Source organism: Scyliorhinus torazame, chromosome 28, assembly GCF_047496885.1.
Source record: "Scyliorhinus torazame isolate Kashiwa2021f chromosome 28, sScyTor2.1, whole genome shotgun sequence".
Lineage (NCBI taxonomy): Eukaryota > Metazoa > Chordata > Chondrichthyes > Carcharhiniformes > Scyliorhinidae > Scyliorhinus > Scyliorhinus torazame.
In genome coordinates, this window is record NC_092734.1 from 32,687,943 (window position 1) to 32,705,477 (window position 17,535).

General features: G+C 41.5%; 1 protein-coding gene and 1 long non-coding RNA gene across 7 annotated transcripts in view; one reads left to right on the forward strand and one right to left on the reverse strand.

Annotated features, from left to right (window-relative positions):
- bmpr1aa (bone morphogenetic protein receptor, type IAa) overlaps window positions 1-17,535 on the reverse strand; it is a 320,584-nt gene that overhangs the window by 164,643 nt on the left and 138,406 nt on the right. The window lies entirely within an intron of this gene.
- LOC140403672 (uncharacterized) overlaps window positions 13,875-17,535 on the forward strand; it is a 46,095-nt gene continuing 42,434 nt past the window's right edge. The window contains exon 1 of one of the 4 annotated variants that reach the window (XR_011938381.1): window positions 13,875-13,990. This is a non-coding gene — a long non-coding RNA (uncharacterized lncRNA). Of the gene's footprint in view, window positions 14,071-17,535 lie in introns of all 4 variants that reach the window. The other 3 variants (XR_011938378.1, XR_011938377.1, XR_011938379.1) reach the window with 3 other exon arrangements.

Consider the following 17,535-nt stretch of genomic DNA (forward strand, 5'->3'; position numbering starts at 1 on the left):
ACCGATGGACTGGAGAATGTGGTGGGGACTGAAGCCAGTGGTTTATTTGGTTGGAGGAATTTTCTGAGCACCAGTTATCAGATGCTGGATAAGCAGTTTTATAATTTAGAGACCGTAGAGGGGCCGAGAGGGGTGATAGTTTTTTCAAATGTCACCAAGAGGTGGCATATGGATGAGAAACAGGAGGGGGCTAAGGATGTAATTCGTACCCATGTACATACATGCGGGTAGAATTAAGCTTGTCACAGTTGTCAAAATATACAATGAATGACAAGTGACCACTGACTGACAGTGGAACCAAATTCAATTGTAACATATAATTTGGATTTAACATAGTGCTGCTAAAAATAATTTCCTTCCCTCCCTCCTTTAACTATCATCCAGGAAAGGGGATATTAGATTTCATATCTGGTCACTAGGAAGATTGCCAATTATGGCAAAAATTGGATGGAGTGATATCCCACTGAGAGTGTTTAAACACATTTCTATTAAAGGTCAGAAACGTCTCCGGAATAATCCACACATATCAGAGCAGCCCATGTCTCATTTTACTGCACTGGTCTCACAAGAAGCACCTTTTGGTAAAACCTGGTGAATGTTAACAACTAATGGTCATGCTTATACTGCAGAGAGTGCAGCTTCGGTTCAAGGCTGACTTATGTTATGAGCAAATGTGGTTAATTAATGTAGATGTTTCATCGAAATGGAGTTTGCAGCCAGTAAGTAATTTAATTACAAAGGCCAGAAGTAATGTTTAACCTTCTCACTAACTCTTATTCATTACAAACATTTCAAAATGTTGCTCAGCAAAATCAAGACGTCCCTGCAATTAAATCCACCAAGAAACTGACCATGGTCTTATTTGATGCACCAGTATTTTGGAACCCTGGTCCCCATGCCTGGTATTTGAACTCGTCTCCCCAACAAATTTCACTATAGAAGGCTGGGATAGACAGATTCTTGACTGAGTCATGAGTTATGGGGAACAGGCAGAAAAATGGAGTTGAGGCCCAGACCAGACCTGCCAGATCTTATTGAATGGCAGAGCAGGGTCCAGAGGCTGTGTGACCTATTCCTGCTCCGATTTCTTGTTCTGTTCAAACTGTGCACAAAGATGATTTCCTGCAGGGACTTTGAATCTTTTGAGCTTTGACAATGACTGAAAAACACTAATTAACTCAACACGCTATCCCAATATCAATTTAATGCTACTTTTATATGCAAACCATACTGAGCCAGTTGCTCTTCCCTTCCTTTTAACACTAAGATTACAGTCTCTTATCAGATCCCATCATGTTAATGCTGAGTTTACACTATTAAGTAAGGCAGCTTAACTATTATATTGTAACTTCAGGATTGTGTCAGGTGAACACCACCACTGTGTTCTGCAGTATCCACATACATAGATGGATGAAGCCTTACATTTCAACACTTACCCTGTTAATGCTTGAAGATTGCAGAATCAAACAAGTTCAGAGCATAAATTTGTAAACGGGTCCCAAAGATTAACAATTACCAACAGGCGATTGGATTGGATTTGTTTATTGTCACGTGTACCGAGGTACAGTGAAAAGCATTTTTCTGCAAGCAGCTCAACAGATCATTAAGTACATGGGAAGAAAAGAGAAGAAAAGAAAATATATAATAGGGCAACACAAGATATACAATGTAACTACATAAGCACCGGCATCGGATGAACCATACAGGGTGTAGTGTTAATGAGGTCAGTCCATAAGAGGGTCATTTAGGAGTCTGGTGACAGTGGGGAAGAAGTTGTTTTTGAGTCTGTTCGTGCATGTTCTCAGACTTCTATCTCCTGCAATGCCACCGCCAAAACTTGCTATTTATGACATTAACAGGTATGCAGCACAAGGAGCAAACTACAAACTTACATCTGGAACGACTACTGATCACTACAGTTATGGGTACACAATTGTTTGGGTCTGTCTATTTATAGATGGTCTGAGTAAACTCTGTAGTCAATGCCGAGGCAGCAGCTGGAGAGAAGCTATAAATTCTTGAGCTTTTGGTTTGCAAAGGTCATCACTTCCCTCCACCCTCGCAAATAAAAACAGCAGGCATTCGGTTAACAAAAAAAACAATGGTCAAATAGATGAACTTGTATATTAAAAAACGTTTGAACACATTTATTCAGAACTGCAAATGTTAGAGCAGGGATTAGAATTTTATCAATTCCAAAAAATTAAGTTTTTAAAATGGAAACAACACAATTTTTGTTTTACACATTGGCTGTATCTACTAATATATTAAAAAATTCCATTCCTTAGCTCACATAATGCGTCATTTGCAAATTCTTTCCCTACTTATTTTTCCACTCATTATCCTGCTCTCAGCCAATGGGGGAAAGTGGCCAAAATCTGACGCAAATACAACTGCCATCATCATTGCTCAGTGACTGAAATGTTTCTTTTGAGCATCTATGGTTGAGTGGGGAAATGCACAACATAGTGCAGTACCAAGCCAGGCACACAAGGTAGTCACAGTTTCCAACCTCTGCTGAATTTGCAGATTGTAGCCAGGGCAGTTATCTAGCAACCCCTATTTGAGTGTGTGCGGGAACAGCAGGTACAACCAGGATTGGACCTGGCTGAAATCATTTCATGAAGAGGTCAAGAAGCAGACAGATTTAGGGAGGGAATTCCAGAGTTTAGGGCACAGGCAGCTGAAGGCACGGCCACCACTAGCGGTGCGATTAAATAGGGCATATGCAAGAGGGCAGAATTGGAGAAGTATAGAGATGAAGGTTGTCAAAGTTTACAAAGATAAAGAGAGATGAGGCCTTGGAGGGATTTGAAAACAAAGATGAGGATGTTAAGACTGCCTTCTTGCCAGACAGGGAGCTAGTGTAGGTTGTCAACATTACACAGGATGCAAGGTGAAGTGTCCAGTTTCAAAGGTGGCCTTCTGGTAATTCGAGAATTGAAGAACACAAGAAATAGGTGCAAGAGTAGACCACACGACCCACTGAGCCTGCTCCGCCATTCAATACGATCATGGCTGATTTTGAGCCTCAAAAAGGAGCAAAGGAGTATTAAAAGAGGCTGACAGTTACCATAAGCGGGAACCCCAAAGTCGTCTTTCGGCATATACATTGTAAATGAGTGGCAATAGGTGGAGTAGGGGCTATATAGGGATCAAAAAGGGGATTTGCACAGCGGTGAAGGGTGCAGCAAAATAAATACTTTACATCTATTGCTACCAAAGAAGATGTTATCCAGGTTATCCATGGTAAAAGTTGAGGTAATTCAGAAACTAGATGGATTTAAACTGAAAACGGCGATGGTTTAGGATGGCTTATTTGTAGTTAAAGATGCATTTCTTTTGGCATTTTCTCTGCAGCTAATAATTTCATTTGCAACCTCTGTGGACTTTTCTTTTGTCCTTTTAACAGCAGCTTTTTCTTCAGATTTGTACTTTGCTGTGTACCTTGCTGAGTAGTTTCATTTGCCGCCTTTTTCTGTTTTCCTTTGTCCTTTTTAACAGCCTTTTGTTTGTAGATTTTGAACCTGTATTCCTGGGTTCTCAAGTGTCTTCTCTGTTCCTTTTCAGGGGTTCAAAATTCTATTTTCATCCACTTCCATACATCCTGTTTCATGTACAAGGACAGCAGTTGTTTTAAGTGTGTTTCTGCAAGAGGCTTTATTGAACAAATCTTAAGATGTCTGCCTTCAGAGGCAGCCTAATGGCATGACTTGAGAAAACTAGAGGTGTCACTCAGGCTGGTTGCATTTCAAAACCCAACACACACAACATGGATTTCATGGTTTTATACCCAAGTCACTATTACGTGATTAGATACTGTGCAGTGGAGGTCCTGAGCCTGCTTACAGGAATATTTGGTGGTACTGGGCAAGACAAAGACAGCCAAACTAGTACAGTGTTTATCAAACTTTTTTCCCAGGACCTAATCGTCTTTACACTAAAACAGCCGGACCAATGCCGGCTGACCTTCACAACCCACGCCATGTTCACTTACCTTTAATGGGAACGGGGAGCCTGCTTGGTCCTCACAATTTCACTTCAATCAGGTTCAAAGAAGGAGAGGGCAATGCGCATATCAGGTGCTGACTTCAGCCAGTTCGTTTGTGTCACCTTTATCTTTATGAAAATGGAAAAACCAACTTCGCACATGTAGGTCATCGTTTTACTCAACATTGGATAGTTCTGGGGATGCTACTCTGGAATGCTGACAGCCTCCTGGACATTTGGTGTGCTTTCAATGTCGTATCACAGGTCAGCTATAGCAGCGCAGTCTTTTAATTTGGCGTCAGCTGTAAGTTAGTAACTGACTTTGGGGTCTCAACTGCAAAAATACTTTTGGACCTACCACTTCTCTTTCAAAATCTGAAACTTCTCTCATTTGCCAGTACTGCCCTGCATATAACACACATGGATTTTGAAGCCTTGTTTGCATTGGCACAATTGACAAAACCATACCTCAAGAAATCTTCTTCATACTGATTTGTTCCCAAGTCACGTTACTTCTTTGTAGGCTGTTAACCAGAGGCCCTAGAGCTCTGTACAGAGTAAACACTAGCACTGCTCTGTCTTGCCCTTCTAAACAGCTCTCTCCAGCAGATTCTGACACGAGATCCTGCCCAGTAGGTATACTGTCTATTTGAGTCTCTGTCCGTCTCTTACTTTTAAGATAACAATCCATCTTTGCAGTCCTCTTGCTAGCAGCTAGAAAATGGAAGCAGCTCTTCTCCGTGGTTTGGAGTCAAAAGCATGTCGTGGAGGACGCTTGACATCTAGTGTACGTGCTGAGTGTGTGACCTGCACTCTGCTGCCGTTTCTGGCCGGAAGACTGCACACAGTCTCACTTCTTTTCATTTAAAAGGCGACAGTGGCCACCATTCTCAATTTAAAAGCTGGTGGCAGCCATTTGGTGCTTTTCCCATGATCAGGACCACCATGGGACCAATCGCTGCGTGACCCTCCTGTGGTTCACAACCTGCAGTTTGTAAAATCAGTACAAAGCTGAATTGTGCAAAGCCAGGGTTTTCAATGAGGCTAAAGCCTCGAAGACACAAAAGAAAAATTGTGGTCAAGTTTAATCAGGTTGTCATGAAATTGTGTGTTATTTTGGTAAACACAGATGAGTTTGTGAGAAAGAAAAATTGCAGACAAAAAGATATTTAATGTGGTTCAGTTTCTGCTTCTTGTTACCTTTTCAATCAGAAGGAGCACCACAAAAGTGATGATTGGGAGTGTGACATGATGGACATGAAATGTGTGCTAGCATACCATGGTCAATATATTATCAGCCGTTCCCTGTAGTATTGCTCATGGTCTAATGATGTTTTATAAGGGCAAAAGTTGAACACAGTGTAATTCTGAAAGGTTTTCTCATTGGCTAACTACATGACTAGTAAGGAAACAATTCAGCTGCCTCCCTGAAAAGTTGATATTTACTGTCTTTGAGGAACCTGCGAGCCAGAAATACACACAGCACTGCTGTCCACAACTGTCTGCATTGAAAATGCTTTCCAGATGGCTTTCATTTCCACATGATTATTTCCTGGATGAAGATGCCTGCTTTTGTTTAAGTTAGGCGGCCACAGTGATTGTGTGGCTGCCATTGCCCCCACCCCCATTGAAATGATGTCATTTATTGCCTATTTGCATCATTTTCAGACATTAGCCTCGTTCCAATCCAAAGAATATTGATGCTCAGGAAAAGACCTTTACTGAAGCAACTTTCATTTCATCCGTTCAGATTCAAAGGTCACAATGGTACAGGCTTGGAAAACAGACCAGTTTTGGATTTTAAGTGCCAAAATATTGAACACTTACGATAGCAATATCCAAACCTTTTGCATTAGGGGCATGCCATGGAACATTGTGGACCAAATTAATATTTGTATGAATTTTCATACCACTCAGGCTGTAGATACCAACAGGATTTATGCTTTACCATGGAATCCCTACAGTGCAGAAGGAGGCCATTCGGCCCATCAAGTCTGCACCAACCCTCTGAAAGAGCACCCTACCTAAGCCCACTCCCCCGCAACACCACCTAACCATTGGATACTAAGGGTAATTTAGCATGGCCAATCCACCTGACCTGCACATCTTTGGAGGGAACTGGAGCGCCTGGAGGAATCCCACACAGACACGGGGAGAAAGTGCAAACTCCACACAGACAGTTAACCGAGGCAGGACTTGAACCCGGATCCCTGGCGCTGTGAGGCAGCAGTGCTGACGACTGTGCCGCCTTTAGAATGTATCCATCACTCAGAGAATAGCACTTTCCAAACCCACACAAAATTCAAATCAGCAAGAGATACAAGCACATGTTAAAACTAAATGCCATGGTTTGAAAGTTTCATATGGTCTCCACAAGGCACTATTGACAGAATCTTGCATGCCAGCCACATTCCATAGAACTTGATGCTTATAAGTAACATGCAGCCAGCTTCTCCATCTAATGTCAGGAGTCGCAACAAATCTAATTCAGTTAACGAATGTGACATGGATCTTGCCAAAAGATTAAAAGTTTCTGGTAAAGCTTTTAATTCCAACATTGCAGAATGGATCTGCAATTAAAAACACAGCAGTAAGCCATCCAGCCCAGGAGCCTGTTCCAACATTCAAATATACCACAAGGAGGTATATTAATGCCATTTACCTGCCTTAGTTCCATATACCTCTATATCCATAACTAACAAAATTCTATCGATTTCTGTGTTGAACATTTTGATTGATCCTGCACCCTGTATTTTGCATCATCATATTTCAGATTTCCACTATCTTATGTTTGAAAAGATGCTTCCCGATTCCAATCCTGAACGGTCTTGCATTAATTTTATTATCCTCTCTGGTCCTGGATTCCCCCACCAGAGAAAATGGCTTCTATCTACCCTGTCAAATCGCTTCAGCATTTTAAACGCATCAGTTAGATTACATCTTAACCTTCAAACACATCAGAATACAAGCCACATTTACAAAACCTATCATTGTATTTATAACCTTTTAAACTTTGGCATCATGCAGGTGATTCTGTATAGTATCCCTTCTAGCGGCAATATATCTTTTTCCGAGGTTTGGTGGCCAAAACAGATTTGGTGGCATTCCAGATGAGCCTCACTGAGGCCCTGCACACAACTGAAGCATTAGCTTTAAATTCCAATCCCCTTTTTGTAGCTGCCCACCATCCTTTAGTGATTTGTGTACATGGATACCCAAATCCTGTGGTCTTCCACAGCTCCTAGTCTCTGTTCATTACAAAGGTTTTTTGATTTCTCTTTCTCAAATCGAAGGTAGATAGATGATTTACCTTTCCCCACACGGAATTCCATTTGTCCTGCAAAACTTTCCATTGCAAGTACATAAAAAATGATATCAAATATATTATAGAAAGAATATATATTTTGGGTGTATCTCTGCCAGAGATCAAGGAAATACATTAACGTGTATGTTTTTTTAAAAGACGAGTGATTTCTGGTACCTTTGCAGAAAAGGAAAGAGAAGCCCTTTATGGACTTCAGTATTATTCTTATTGTTAACAGTATTGGTGAAACATGCTTTCTTTTAAAAAAAAAGTTTTTTTTTTTGCTGTATATAATACTGACAAGGTGGCAGAATTAATTTAGTCTCCATCATGAAGGCAAAAACAAAATTAATAGTTTTTAAATAAATGTGCAGAAACTGAACGATAGATACATTTAGATGCACAAAATAAGTTTGCCTCCCATTCACTCTCCTTTTCTGATGATGGGGACCCCACTTGGGCAGAATTCTAGCATTCCACGTTTTGACTGGTTACATATGGACATGGGGCTGTCTGAGTGAGGCAGAATCAGGCCTATTCTTATCCAATATTCCACACAAGAGCTGAAAGGCAGCTATTAGCAACGACCGATAGGAATATGCTGTACCCCTCTAGCATGGCAATATTTAAACAGGAACACTCCCCCTCATGACTTCAGATCAGACTCCTAAGCTTGCTGAAGGCAGCTCAGCAGGAATGAGAGAGAGAGGAGAGAACGAGGAGGAGAGAGGGAAGAGAGAGGAGAGAGGGGAGAGGAGAGAGGGGAGAGAGAGAGAGAGATGATTACAAAGCAGTTGCAGGAGCTAGACCTGAAGTGATGAATTGGAATGGATAATCATTGTTTAAGCATTACAATGCGGAGGAGTAGCACTCATTCTTATCGGTGATTACTCCATTCTATTACAGCTATAAACTCTCAAAGATAAATGATAACTCTACCGCAACATCCCAACTGTCTGTGTGGAAGGATTGAAAAAAAGGTGCTGGAAAAAACAAGCAGCTGACTCACAGAATTAGAAGGACATGATTCCTATTGATAGCATGATTTTTTTCGAGCATACCTCAGAAAATGTGGTCAACTTAGTAGATTACAGAGAATGTTATCAAACATTTTGTCTACAAAATTATCGGGGCATGGACAGAGTGGAAAGTCAGAAGCTTTTTCCCAGAGTGGAAGAGTCAATTATCAGGGTACATAGGTTTACGGTGCGAGGGGCAAAGTTTAGAGGAGATGTGCGAGGGAAGTGTGTTTTTACACAGAGGGTAGTGGGTGCCTGGAACTCGCTGCCATAGGTGGTGGTGGAAGCAGGTATGATAGTGACATTTCAGGGGCATTTTGACAAATACATGAATAGGATGCGAATAGAGAGATACGGACCCCGGAAGTGTAGAAAGTTTTAGGTTAGACAGGCAGCATGGTTGGCACAGGCTCAGAGGGCTGAGGGCCTGTTCCTTTAAAAAAAATAAATTTAGAGTACCCAATCATATTTTTTCCAATTAACGGGCAATTTAGCATTGCCAATCCACCTAACCTGCACATCTTTGGGTTGTGGGGGTGAAACCCACGCAGACACAGGGAGAACGTGCAAGCTCCATACAGACAGTGACCCGGGGCTGGGATTGAACCCGGGTCCTCAGCGCCGCCCTTGAAGCACCGCCGTTCCTGTGATGTACTTTTCTTTGTTCTTTTCTGCTCTACTACAGTTGTGCCCCATTAACATAACATTTCCCATCATATTAAGATTTCCCAGACACAATTCTGCAGCTAAGATGATCAGCAATTAAGTGTTTTGAGATTTTTATTCCTCCCATGAGAAAACACCACTGTAGCTTCCATTCAGCAGCATTCACTCCCCAAAACAATCCTTTGACCTGAGAATTATTGGAGCGAATCAACACCCTTGCACTCTCTGGCAGAAGCAGCCTATACCACTCATCATGTGGAAATCACATGGAAGGACATGAGACTCTACAAGTAGGAGTCTGGGAATACAATCAGACCAAGAAATAGGAATTCATTTATCAATAGGAAGAAATGCAAAGTTCAGTTTTCTCAGAAAAAACGTACACAAAAAGCCCCCACAAAACTTTGTGCACACAGGTCAGGCTTTCCCAAATAAAATAACCAAGTTAATACCTCTAAAGGGTTAACAAGTTGAAAAACTACTGGTGTAGCAAGACCCACTGTGTTCAAAGTTAATATAGCACTAGAAATTACAGATCAAAGGGGTCACCAAGCAAAAACAGAATAGGTTATAAATACAAACTCACTTTAAAACCAAAGTGAATTTAAAGAAAGTACACATTACAAATTATGTTGACCAAATGATTTAGCAGACTGAACTTTGTTCGAAGTTAATATGGTTCTCGTGTAGAAATGAGGGATCAAAGGGAACTACCATGCAAAAAGAGAATAGAAAATAGAAACCAATTGTTTTCTTCAATCATTTTTTTTTAAAGTAACAAGATTTAAATACGGTTAACAATGAAAGAGAACACATTAAAACTGTTAAATATTTAAAGTTTTTACAATTTTGGCAGGAGGAGGATTACTGCAGGTCACTGCAATGGGGTGGCAACAGCATCGCAACTGGCTAATTTCCAAGTTCCAGTCGATCCCAACTTTAGGCCAGACCTCCAGATGGCTAGAACTCCCATCTTAAACAAGCAGGAGATGCATGCAAATCAGTCCTGGATTCTCCATTTAGGAATAATGAAAGCAAGGACCCACCATGGGCAAAGCTTCCAAGGAGAATATACTTCACTAGGCCTGAAAGAATTAGAAAATTCATACACTTCCAAGCACTCAACTCAAACACTTCATATTTCAAATTCCTATATGTAGCACGCTGTGTGGTCAGAAGCTCATCTCAGGGTCAAATATGTCACCAAGGTTGCAAAAAGACTGGTCTAGTCTCTGGCTGTTGACAAAGGGGGTTTGGAGTGGGGTTGGGAACAATGGTTCAGTCTTCTCAATATTTGTTTAATTGGAGGAAAGTTCTGCTCATTCAGTACTGTATGGCTAATAAATAGTCTGACAGGAACAGTGGAGTCACCAAGAGAAAACAATGGTGAGGTAGACATGGGTTGGTCAGCCTACGTGTGAAAACTAATGCAGTGCTTTTGAATGATGTTGCTGAAGGGAAGTAGATAATAGGAAGGGGCCAAGGATCGATCCTTGGAGACACCAAAGGCAATGGTGCAAGAAGCAAGATATGCCATTGCAAGTGGTTCTCCAACTGCAACTAGACATACAAGAATGGAATCAGGTGAGAACAGGCCCATCCAGCTGGATGACAGTGGAGGCACTGAAGGAAGATGGTGTGGTCAACCAAGAAAGGCTACTGATAGGTTGAGAAGGACAAGGAAAGTTTACCTTTGTCAGTCACATATGATCACATTTCTGACTTTGGTAATAAATATGTTGATACTGTGGCAGGGACAGAAGTCTGATTGGAGGGAATTAAACATGGGAGCTCCAGGAAAGATGTGCATAGATCTGAGAGGTGATAGCACATTCAATGACCTTGGAGATGGGAGAGGAGCCAAGTTCAGGGCTAGTGCAGCAGGGATCTTGAAAGGATGTTTGTCCAGGACACTAGTGGAAAGGGGGGACATGCAGCTGATCAATGGTCTTGACCATTGAGAAAAATCATGAACTCCTCACATCTATTGTTGGAAGTTAAGGTGGAGAAGGCAGGGGAAGAGATTTTGGGAGGAGGCTGGCAGTACAGAAAAGACAGGGGTTACTTTTGCATTCCAGAATGATCCTGGAACACTCAGCAGTTTTAGCTGATGAGAGCAGAGCCAGCTAGTGCTTTGCGATCCTGCCAGATCGGGCAGTAAATGGCTAAACCAATTGTCCTCCATATTGTTTCAGAGATGAGATGAGGACCATTCTGGGGAAATGATTGGCCAGAGTAAATTAGCTGCTGAAATGTTGTGAACAAAAAAGCTACTCAGATTGTCGTACAACGGTAGAAATAGGTGGCTCTCTACAAATGGATATTCACATATCGATTATAGGTCACTGCTGCTCTTTCCAAAGCATAACATACAACACAAAAATATTCAGTTGACAGAGCCAGTTTGGCTGGTTTCAGACCACAGCATTCTTTATTCCACATAAAACTGACAAAAAAATCCAAAACGCCACTTTTATGCATAGGCAGCGCATTGAAAATCTAGTCCCACGAGTGCCAAGTGACCTAACTTTCAAATAACAGAACTCTTTACCTCACTGAGCTGAATTTGCTCAAAAATGTTACACAGATTTTTTAAAAACTTTTAAACTTCAAAGGTAAGAAGCTCAATGCTCCAGCCCCCTAGCTTCCCCATCAAATAAATAAAACTCAATGGTCCAAAAGTCCACATGAAACATCATCAGAGATGTTGGTTGGTTGATTTAAGCCGTATTACTATTGTTTCCTTTCTCTAGACTGTTGAGACCCATAACTCATAACCGTTGAAATGTTGCAAAATTTACAAAGACCTGCTAAAGCACGTTGAACAGAGATATTTCATTGCACTTAATTTGCATATCATAGGCAGTGCGTGAACATGAACAACATCTATAGAATTAAAAATATAGACTTGCACTAATACACCCTTTTTAGTATACAGTAGTTGCCAACTTTACCCACACAACGAAACCCTCAGGGAATTTGGACACATTTCTGTCTTATGCAATCCCTCATTTTACAATGACGGCTCAGAAACTTGTAGAGGAATGATTTTTGGAGATTCGTGCATTAGCGGTCAGGTTTCCACCCAAGCTTTAAGGAGTGAAATCAGGAAGTACTTTTACAAAGGGTACAGGATAGTGTAAATCTGGAACTCTATCCAATATGAAGATGTCATTACAGAGATCAATAGATTTTTGTTGGACAAGAGTTAGGGAGTTGCAGTACAGCTCAATGGCAAATAGGGTCAAGGGGTTGAATGGCTAACTCCTGTTCCTTTGCTCTTTGTTCTATAAACAATACAGTGGATGTAATATAGCTGGATTTTCAAAGGTTTACAAGTAACTATAACCATAATAGACTTGTTGCAAAGATGAAGGCCATGGCATGAAAGGTAAAGTTTCAATGTAAGTAAAGTTGAAGGCAGAAGGCAAAGGTGGGTGGCTATTTCTCAAATTAATTAGATGCTGTCAATGGTGTGCCCCAGGAATCTTTGCTGAGATTTCAGTTTAGTCATAGTGAAAACAAATACTCAACAATTCCCAAACGTAGGGAGTGGGACAAAAGAACGTGGGAGCACACAAATTAGGTAGAGGGAACCGAGTGACAAAGGCAAATCAGCAGATTAATACATTTTGTAAAAAAGTATACTTTAGGAGAAGAACATGAAATGGAAATATCCACTAAATAGTAGTATAAGAAGAGAGAGATGCAAAGTACAAGTACAAACAAAACCACAGGAGGAAAAAGCCATAAAAAGGGTAATTGCATTCTTAATTTCCTATGCCGAATGAATACAAGAGCAGGGTTATGAAGCTGTAGAAGGCATTGTCTAGGCCTCAGCTATAGAAATGCGCACAGATCTAGGCTTCCCATTAGAGAAACAATACTGGAATCATGGGGAAGTGTTGTTCAGATTCATTAAGATACCTCCGGTGATGATAGGAGAGGATTTATGAGAAAAAATGTGAAAAATCAAGATATATGTATTACAACAGAGAAAGCAAATGGGTAATGTAGCCTAAGTGTTAGAAAATAGAACAAGATTTTTACTAGACCATGAATTGGATAAAAGTCTAAGATCAATGGGGAGGACAGAAGAATCTTTTCCAAGCAATGGGTTATTAAAATAGAGAATGCGAGACCACAAGAGGCCATCCATTGAAGCTATATTGATCAAAATGTTCGAGAATAAATTGGGTAAATATTAAAGAAAAATATGAGAGAATGGCAAAGAACAGAGTAATATTATTAGGTGAACTCCAATTTTTCAATATCAGCAGTAAAACAAGGCATGACTGTGGACATTTATATTTAAGACCAACCAACTCCAATGTTTTCTGCACAGTTTTAGTTCATATAGAAATAGTGCTCCAGGTAAAAAAAAGTGCAGCTAAAACACAACTTCAGGCCAAATGCACAACAGTTCTGAAATCTCATCCTGAAACTAAAGAAAATGGATGAGAAATGGAAATGTCATTTTAAAACACACGCTTAATCTAAATACTAAAAAAAAATCTAAGTGTTGTCTCATACATTTCCCACACGTGACAAATCAGCCACAGATATGTGGCAAATTGATGCCCTTCATTTTTTGAGCCACACAATATTGAGTTGTGTTGAAGTAGCAGTGGTGGGAATGTGTATGGGTGTCATTGCTAGATAGCTTTTGCCATCCATCCCTAATCGCACATGGAAGAATCAACCACATGGCTGTTAGACAGGAGTCACATATTGATGCTGTCATGTTTATTAGGATATCGTTCAGTTGTTGGGTTGCTAGTGACCTGGAATCTGAAGGGCACTTACTTAATGAAAGTGTAGGTTAACAAGGGCTGCCGCACCCACTCACATAACTGGTTGGCAGTTAAGTGTCAGTCACTTTAAATCTACCTTGATCTAAAAGCAGGCAGGGGAGGAGAGTCAGCTCAGGTCAATTTAAAAAGAGCAACTCACTCCCAGTGAGTTCTCCCAGTGAGCCAGGGAAGACACAGCCAGAGTGAGACAGCAAAGAGTGAGTTTGGCAATTTGAATCTAGGTGGGAATTCAAAGCTGGGTGGGGAGGAGGTGCTTTTTATCCCAGGTAAGTGACTGGTAAGTAGTTTTTCTTTTCATTGTCATTGTCTAATTTATTTATTTTTTCTTTCGTTTTTTTGGAATTGTAGTTGTATAGGTTTACCCAAGGTTTAAGACATGGCAGGAGATCTCAGACCCGTGTCATGCTCCTAGCGTGCGATGTGGGAGTTCAGGGACACGTTCACTGTCCCTGGCTCCTTCACGTGCAAGAAGTGCGTCCAGTTGCAGCTCCTGTTAGACCGCTTGACAGCTCTGGAGCTGCGGATGGACTCACTTTGGAGCTTCCACGATGCTGAGGATGGTATGTTGCCTCCCTGGTGCAAGGGTCAAGGATGTCTCGGAGAGGCTGCAGGACATTCTGGGGGGGGGGGGGGGGGGGGAAACAGCAGGCTGTCGTGGTGCACAAAGGCACCAACGGTATAGGTAAAAAACGGGACGAGATCCTACAAGCTGAATTCAGGGAGTTAGGAGTTAAACTAAAAAGTAGGACCTCAAAGGTAGTAATCTCAGGATTGCTACCAGTGCCACGAGCTAGTCAGAGTAGGAATGTCAGGATAGATAGGATGAATGCGTGGCTCGAGAGATGGTGCAAGAGGGAGGGATTCAAATTCCTGGGGCATTAGAACCGTTTCTGGGAGAGGTGGGACCAGTACAAACCGGACGGTCTGCACCTGGGCAGGACTGGAACTGATGTCCTAGGGGGACATGTTTGCTACAGCTGTTGGTGAGAGTTCAAACTAATGTGGCAGGGGGATGGGAACCGATGCAGGAAGTTGGAAGGTAGTAAAACAGGGACAGAAACAAAAGGCAGTAAGGGGGAAAGTGTAAGGCAGAGAAGCCATAGTCAAAAATTTAAAAAGGGCGACAGTACAAGGTACAGTGACTGAGGGGAGCTCAGTGAATAGGACGAGGAATACTAAAGGGAATAAAACGGGAAGTAAAAACATTAATGGTAAGCGACGTGGCAGGTTGTTACATGAGGATATGGGTTCAACGACAAGGAAAATTAGGAGAAAAGTTAAGAGGAAATATAACTTAGGAGAGGTTACTGATCGAGGTGTTAAAGATTCAGAACAGAGGTAAAAAAGCCAACATAAGTGCACTTTACCTGAATGCTCGTAGTATTCGGAATAACGTAAATGAGTTGATGGCGCAATCATCGTGATTGACTATGATTTAGTGGCCATTACTGAAACATAGTTAAAGGATGGTCACGACTGGGAGTTAAATATCCGAGGGTCACAAACTATTCGGAAGGACAGAGTGGATGGTAAGGGAGGTGGTGTAGCTCTGTTATTTAAGGATGACATCCGGGCAATAGTAAGGGATGACATTGGTGCTATGGAGGATAAGGTTGAATCCATTTGGGTGGAAATCAGGAATAGTAAGGCGAAAAAGTCACTGATAGGAGTAGTCTATAGGCCACCAAATAGTAACATTATGGTGGGGCAGGCAATAAACAAAGAAATAACGATGCCTGTTGAAATGGTACAGCAGTTATCATGGGGGATTTTTATCTACATGTCGATTGGTTTAACCAGGTCGGTCAAGGCAGCCTTGAGGAGTTTATAGAATGTATCCGCGATAGTTTCCTAGAACAGTATGTAATGGAACCTACGAGGGAACAAGCGGTCCTAGATCTGGTCCTGTGTAATGAGACAGGATTGATTCAGGATCTCATAGTTAGGGATCCTCTCGGAAGGAGCGATCACAATATGGTGGAATTTAAAATACATATGGAGGGGGAGAAGGTAAAATCAAACACTGGTGTTTTGTGCTGAAACAAAGGAGATTAGAATGGGATGAGAGAAGAGCTCAGGTAGACTGGGAGCAAAGACTTTATGGTGAAACAGTTGAGGAACAGTGGAGAACCTTCCAAGCGATTTTTCACAGTGCTCAGCAAAGGTTCACACCAACAAAAAGGAAGGTCGGTAGAAAGAGGGAAAATCGACCGTGGATATCTAAGGAAATAAGGGAGAGTATCAAATTGAAGGAAAAAGCATACAAAGTAGCAAGATTAGTGGGACACTAGAGGACTGGGAAATCTTTAGGGGCAACAGAAAGCTACTAAAAAAGCTATAAAGAAGAGTAAGATAGATTATGAGAGTAAACTTGCTCAGAATATAAAAACAGATAGTAAAAGTTTCTACAAATAAAACAAAAAAGAGTGGCTAAGATAAATATTGGTCCTTTAGAGGATGAGAAAGGAGATTTAATAATGGGAGATGAGGAAATGGCTGAGGAACTGAACAGGTTTTTTGGGTCGGTCTTCACAGTGGAAGACACAAATAACATGCCAGTGACTGATAGAAATGAGGCTATGACGGTGAGGACCTTGAGACGATTGTTATCACTAAGGAGGTAGTGATGGGCAAGCTAATGGGGCTAAAGGTAGACAAATCTCCTGGCCCTGATGGAATGCATCCCAGAGTGCTAAAAAGATGGCTAGGGAAATTGCAAATGCACTAGTGGTAATTTGCCAAAATTCACTAGACTCTGGGGTGGTCCCTGCGGATTGGAAATTAGCAAACGTGACACCATTGTTTAAAAAAGGAGGTGGGCAGAAAACGGGTAATTATAGGCCAGTGAGCTTAACTTCGGTAGTAGAGAAGATGCTGGAATCTATCATCAAGGAAGAAATAGCGAGGCATTGGTTAATTAATAGAAAGCAAAGAGTGGGGATTAATGGGTGTTTCTCTGGTTGGCAATCAGTAGCTAGTGGTGTCCCTCAGGGATCCGTGTTGGGCCCACAATTGTTCAGAATTTACATAGATGATTTGGAGTTGGTGACCAAGGGCAATGTGTCCAAGTTTGCAGACGACACTAGGATAAGTGGTAAAGCAAAAAGTGCAGAGGATACTGGAAGTCTGTAGAGGGATTTGGATAGGCTAAGTGAATGGGCTAGGGTCTGGCAGATGGAATACAATGTTGACAAATGTGAGGTTATCCATTTTGGTAGGAATAACAGCAAAAGGGATTATTATTTAAATGATAATATATTAAATCATGCTGCTGTGCAGAGAGACCTGGGTGTGCTAGTGCATGAGTCGCAAAAAGTTGGTTTACAGGTGCAACAGGTGATTAAGGCGGCAAATGGAATTTTGTCCTTCATTGCTCGAGGGATGGAGTTTAAGACTAGGGAGGTTATGCTGCAATTGTATAAGGTGTTAGTGAGGCCACACCTGGAGTATTGTGTTCAGTTTTGGTCTCCTTACTTGAGAAAGGACGTACTGGCACTGGAGGGTGTGCAGAGGAGATTCACTAGGTTAATCCCAGAGCTGAAGGGGTTGGATTATGAGGAGAGGTTGAGTAGACTGGGACTGTACTCGTTGGAATTTAGAAGGATGAGGGGGGATCTTATAGAAACAAATAAATTATGAAGGGAATAGATAGGATAGATGCGGGCAGGTTGTTTCCACTGGCGGGTGAAAGCAGAACTAGGGGGCATAGCCTCAAAATAAGGGGAAGTAGATTTAGGACTGA